At 50.0% G+C, this 6,085-nt stretch overlaps 1 long non-coding RNA gene across 1 annotated transcript in view; it reads left to right on the plus strand.

Annotated features, from left to right (window-relative positions):
* The window catches only part of LOC106725983, a 70,569-nt gene extending 64,791 nt beyond the window's left edge, over window positions 1–5,778 (plus strand). Inside the window, exons 5-6 of the long non-coding RNA XR_001361999.1 lie at window positions 3,226–3,388; window positions 5,190–5,778. This is a non-coding gene — a long non-coding RNA (uncharacterized LOC106725983). The remainder of the gene's footprint in view (window positions 1–3,225; window positions 3,389–5,189) is intronic.
* Window positions 5,779–6,085: the final 307 nt, after the last annotated feature.

Here is a 6,085-nt window from a genome sequence, read left to right on the forward strand (position 1 = left end):
GTTCTGCCTTGGCGGTGATGAGTGCCTATCATGGGGACATCCAGGCGCAGTGAGAAGGCTGGGCAGGGATGGTGTGGACAAGGGGATTGTGGGAGCAAGGGTCTGGAGGTGGGAACATGCCAGGCAGGGGTAAGGACTAGTGAGCCACCCAGGGAAAATGTATACAAAGGTTGTGAACAATTAGGCGGAGAGCTCTGGCCCTGAGCTCCATGCCTCCCCAAGCGTTTGCTAACCGTTAGGGGTTGAATTGTATCCCTACAAAAAGATATATGGAAGTGCTAATACCCCTCATTTGAATGTGACCTTATTTGGACATAGGGTATTTGCAGATTTAATTGAGTTAAGATGAGGCCATTGGGGTGGCCCTAATCCAGTTTGACTGAATTCTTGTAAGAAGAGGGACACTTGGACACAGACACAGGTGCACATGCAGAACCCCGCATGAAGACACAGAGACAACAGACACAGAAGGAAGGTGGCCACGTGAAGATGGAGGCAGAGATTGGAGTTATGCTTCCACAGCCAAGGAATGCCCAGAGTCACCAGAAGCTGGAAGAGGCAAGAAAAGCTTCTCCCCTAGAGGCTTTGGAGGGAACATGGCCAACACCTTGATTTTGAACTTCCAGCCTCCAGAACTGCGAGAGAACACATTTCTGTTGTTTTTAAGTCACCCAGTTTGCGGTACATACTTTGTTATGGCAGCCGCAGGAGACTGCCACACCAGGCTGGCTCTGCTGCCTGGAACACCCTTCCGCCTGGTTCCTTCCAGCGAGCCCTCTCACCACCTCCAGTCCCATCACCTGCTCCATGAGCCGGAGTTGAGTGCGATTTCTCTGTGTAACCTCACGCTGAGCCCTTGTCCAGTAGATCTGTAAGGTTTGCTGGCCAGCCTACATCCCTGCCTAGACTGTAAGCTCCTTGGGGCGGGGCAGGGCCTGGCCTGCAGTAGGGCAGCATAGACCTGGTCCACAGTGGGTGCTCAGTCAATATGAGGTGGTAAATGGAGTAGTCGAGAGTGCCAAGGCCCTCAGACTGGGATGAGCCATCTACTCCTCCACAGCCTGGCCTATCTGGGGTGGGCACAGAGCCAACCAGAGAGGTAACAGCACCATCCACACAGGCCACTTCCCAGCTCCTCCACTTTCTAGTCCCCTCCTGCCCTTATGTGAGTCTGAATGACTTGGGGAAATTCCTAACCTCCCCTTTCAATTGGGCCATTGGCCCTGTGAGTTTGCCACAACATAATTGCTCAGGTCCCTCCAACAAGGGGACTGTGTCTGTGGCTCGATGACTCATGCACACTGCTCCATCCCACAGCCTTGGGTGGGACCCAGGGCTGGGGTTAGTGCCAGCCAGAGCAGACTAGGAGCTTGGACATCCCGTTGCCCCAAGCCAGTCCCCAGGAACAGAGCGTACCCAAGGCTTTAGGACAAAAATCTGGAAGCAGGGAGGCACCTCTCACTTGAAGTGAGATCTGAGTGATAAAAAGGAAGAGACTGAGGAAACAGTGAGCTCAAAGGCCCTGAGGTAGGAATGAGCTTGGTATGATCAAGAACTGGAAAGAAGGCAGGGGAGGCTGGAACATGGTGAAAAAGGGGTCAGTGGGGCCCTACCCAGTTTTGCTCAGTGGACAGAGTGTCCTGGGTTCGATTCCAGCCAAGGGCACGTACCTCGGTTGCAGGCTGGCCCTGGTCGGGGTGTGTGCAGGAGGCAACCAATGGATGTGTCTCTCTTACATCGATATTTCTCTCTGTGTGTCGCTCCCCCTTCCTTTCACTCTAAAAATCAAGGGAAACATAACCTCAGGTGGGAATTAACAAAAAACAAAAAAAGAGGTCAGTGGTAGGACCTGAGATTAGATTGAGTCCACCTGGATAACTGGGATAATCTCTCCATCTCAACATCCCTAAATTAACCCTCTCTGCAAAGCCTCTGTTGCTATATGTAAGTATAACGTAGTCCAGGTTCTGGGGAGCACAACATAGATATCCTAGGGGGACATTATTCTGTCTACCACAGTGTCTCTCTCATCCTTACCTTTCTCTCTCACGCTATTGCTACAATTCTGTTTTCCTATCTATCTACCTATATGATCTATTGACCTGTCATCTGGCCACAATTTATCTCTCTTCCTACCTCTTCATCAAGTCTCAACAAGTTATTTATCAATCTATTTCTCCTCCATGGATTTAATCTTTCAATTTGAAAATTGAATCCCCCCTCAGCCCTCTAGCTAATAAACTGACTTTTAAATTCAATCTCAATCCTGGCCGGTGTTGCTCAGTTGTTAGAGCATTGTCCTGTGCACTGAAATGTTTTGGGTTCCAATCCCGGTCAGGGCACGTACCCAGGTTGTGGATTTAATCCCAAATTGGGGCACATGCATGAGGCCAACTGGTCGATGTTTCTCTTTCCCTCTCTTTTCCTCTTTCTCTAGAACAAATGAAAAACATATCCTCAGGTGAGGATTTAAGAAAAGATACTTCAGTCTATCATTATGAATTATCAAGCTTCATATTTTCACATGTGTCATATATGTGAACATTCTTTCTTAATGTCTCCAAATAAATTAAGTAAATATTGAGTGCTTGCCATGTGTCCAATTCTATGTCATGTGGGTGAGATAAAAGGCTGATGACACCCCCAGTAGCCATATTGGGTCCTTTTTCATCATCATCATCATCACCATCAATGCCATCTCTGCCAATCCATGCATACTTCCAATTTGTTATCCATATATGGACCATTTTTATATGGACTTTCCAGCCACATCTGGGCTGTTCTAGTCTGCCTTTTGCTTACTAGCCATCCTGTGTATGCATAAATAATGCAGGCTCATTTTAACTCAATCTTAGATAAAGTGTGGGTACAAAAGTATATCTGCTAGGCAAGCATCTTCTACATCAAGTAACAAATCCTAAAGTTAAATGGAAATTATTTTTAGGTTGACTGGGCAGGTAGCACAGAAGATGGGGCCTCCAGAGATGTGACATCTGGCATGAGTGGATACATGTAGACACACAACACACACACACACACACACACACACACGTAGGTACACACAAATGCATATGTGCACACACAAGCATATTTGTGCCCTCTCTTTTCCCTCTTACCCCACATAGTGGCTCCTTCCTGGCTCCCTCATTTCCTCCCCACTCCCACCCCCAGGGCCAAAGCAGACACTTCAGCACTGACTCATGATCTCCCTCATCTTGTTTCCAGTCTAGGAATCTCACCTCCTCACCTTGGCTGTGAGGTCTTCTGAGGCAAGAATGATGCCTGTTCTTTCTTGGGCATGTCCTCCCAGCCTGGCCAGCCAGAAGCCTGGACACCTAAGAGCTGCTGGCCTTTCCTTGAACTCTGAGGGCTTCTGTGGAACAGAGAGGTAAGAGGTTAGATGCCCAATAATAGAGGCTCTCCAGAGAAGTCCCCACTGCCCAACACAGTTCGCTCTGCCCCCCAAGGAATCTGCCTCTCTTGACCCAGCTGGTTGCCAGGGTAATGAGGGTTTTCTCCTTTGGTAGAACTCTCATAGGGGAACTGTACTAAGTGGGTAATCTGCTTGGAGCTGGCCTAGTGGGGATCAGCTCAACAAGAATGTCCTTGTTTCCAAGCATCTCCATTGCACAGGCATCCAGTGCCAATTCCTGTCCAAGCCTCTCCTTGGGGCTGGCTGGAGACCCAGCACATTTGGAAGCAGCTTGCCACCAGCCAGAGCTGCAGGTCCTGGATGTCCAGCAGTTACATACCCAAGGCCAGCCCAGGCTCACAAGTCACTTTGTCCACAGCCCTAAGGGAGGAACAGCTTGCTCCCCAGTGTCTGCAAGAGGCTCCCAAGCAACCACCTTGCACCCTGGAGCCCTTCCCAGCGGTGGGAGGCTGGACAAGGCCAGGACACCATTAAGGAATCCCTGACTGGGGTGAGGAATCTCGGGGCCAGCTGGCCTTGCTGCTTCTGGTTCCACACTGAGCCTGGATCCTGTCCACTTACTACCTAAATCCAATGTATGCCCCTCTCCTGTCCTGTGGTATCCCAGGGCAGAGGCCTCATATAGCACATCTCTGTAGCCTGAAGCTAGCTCAGAACAACCGTAGGAATTGTATGCAGAACAGATCTGCACCTATGCACAGCTCACACCAACATCCCTAGGCCCAGAGCCCAAGCCCAGGCCTATAGCAGTCTCCATCTCTCTCCCCCAGCTCAGAACCCTCACTTAGTAAGTTTCATTAACTGTTTAGAGCCCATCAGGTAATAAATTATCCCCTTATTTGCTCCTTAAAGGAGCCAGGCTGGGCCAGATATCCTCAAACTGAAGTGTTGGGAAGAAATGGTACTCCCCTGTCAGAGGAGGGAGCCCCCACAGGAGGCCATGCTACTCAGAAACTTCTCTCTTCCCACATGGTTCCCAGTCCCTGCCTGGCCCAAGCCTAAGTCCCAGCAGACCACAGGCCAAGTGGGGCTTTTCCATGCCTTGCTGGATCTCAGCCTCCATGAGAAGGCTCTGGAAGGACTAAGAATCTCAGGCTGGGCCAGCTAGATAAGCCCAGAGGGACATTGCCACTGGGGCCCAAAGAGGGCCAAACAGGCGCCAGTCCACCCAGTCAGCACTTGGCTGAGCCAGAGGGCAGCCTTCTTGCCCCTGCCCTCCAGGATGGCACTCTAGCCCATCTTTGGGCTCAGGGAGCACGTCCCTCCACCCCAATAATGCTTTTATTCCAGGAGAAGTCTAAGCACCCTTGGGGCAACCAGCACTGCCCAAATGCAAAGGGCTTCTTGGGGCTCCTCCAACAACCACAGTCAGCTCTTCCCCTCCATCTCTATAGCCCCCACTCCAGCCCCTCCCCCCTTCCCAGCCTCACTCCCCGACCTCCAACACAGGCAACCAACCAGTCATCAGTCTGATGGCTATCATTCCAAACACTTTGTTTTTTCTATAAAATTACACATCTCTGTGTGTCTGTGTTGAGATAAAAATGTAGACTTTTGTAGGTATTTTTTAAATGTGAATGGGATTATACTGTGCATATTAGCCAGAAACTTGCTTTATTATCAGGTGTACAATAACATGATTCAATATTTGTGTATTCTGAAATGTGCCTTTTCACTTCACACTTTTATTAGGGCTCTTTGTACATCAGACACACAAAACAACACAACAATTTTTTTTTGTCTTCTTTTTACACAGGTTTATTTACCCCATTTTCTAGTGATGGACATTCAAGCTGTTTCCAGTTTTTCACTGTTACAGTGATGTACTAACATTCTTAAACCTTCTTGTGCCATATCAGAGGGTCTCTCTACAGAGATTCCTGGAAGTAGACTGCACGCTCTCATCTCCCCCTTCAACTTGGGGAACTTCAGGGCTCACTCTCACCCACGGGCAGCGTACTAGTATCTATTCTTGTACAAAGGGCAGTTCCCTCTTCAGGAAACACCGAGGACCAGCTCTTAGCACTGTGTTCTATACCCCACTGCACTGCTATGGACCTCGCAGACATCACCGTCTCCCTGGAACATCCTCACCCTCCATCTCACCTGAACTGCGTCTATATGCAGGTCCATCAGTGGCCTTCTCAAGAAACTCCCTAACTGTACCACCACAGCTCCCAAGATGACTTGTTTTACCTTGACTACCTTCATATGCTTACGGAATTATCTTCCTAAATGGGCCTAAGTCCCTTGAAGACAAATCTGCCCTAAGATAGAGCCTTGTTTGTGTAGGTGCTTGTTAAATGTGTGCTATTCTATATATAAAAGCCTAATATGCAAATTGTCCCCTTGGGCTGTCGTTCGACTAGGAGTTTGACCAGGAGAATGGGGAGTTTGACCGCTTGCTATGACGTGTGCTGACCACCAGGGGCGGCACGGAACATGGCGGGTGTCAGTGACAGTGGAGGTGCTGTGGGCCCCGATAGGCCCTGATGAGAACGAGACCATGGCGGGATGGTGGAGCAGGTGAGCGGGTGGGTGGCGCCAGGCCAAGGCAGGTGTGAGCGGGGCCTGATCGCCCCCTGCAGACAGCGACCAAAGGCAGTGGCAGGGGGTGGGACCACCACCCGGTATGGTGGAGCAGGTGAGGGG

This window comes from Myotis brandtii, unplaced genomic scaffold (genome assembly GCF_000412655.1).
Source record: "Myotis brandtii unplaced genomic scaffold, ASM41265v1 scaffold208, whole genome shotgun sequence".
Taxonomy (NCBI): Eukaryota; Metazoa; Chordata; class Mammalia; order Chiroptera; family Vespertilionidae; genus Myotis; species Myotis brandtii.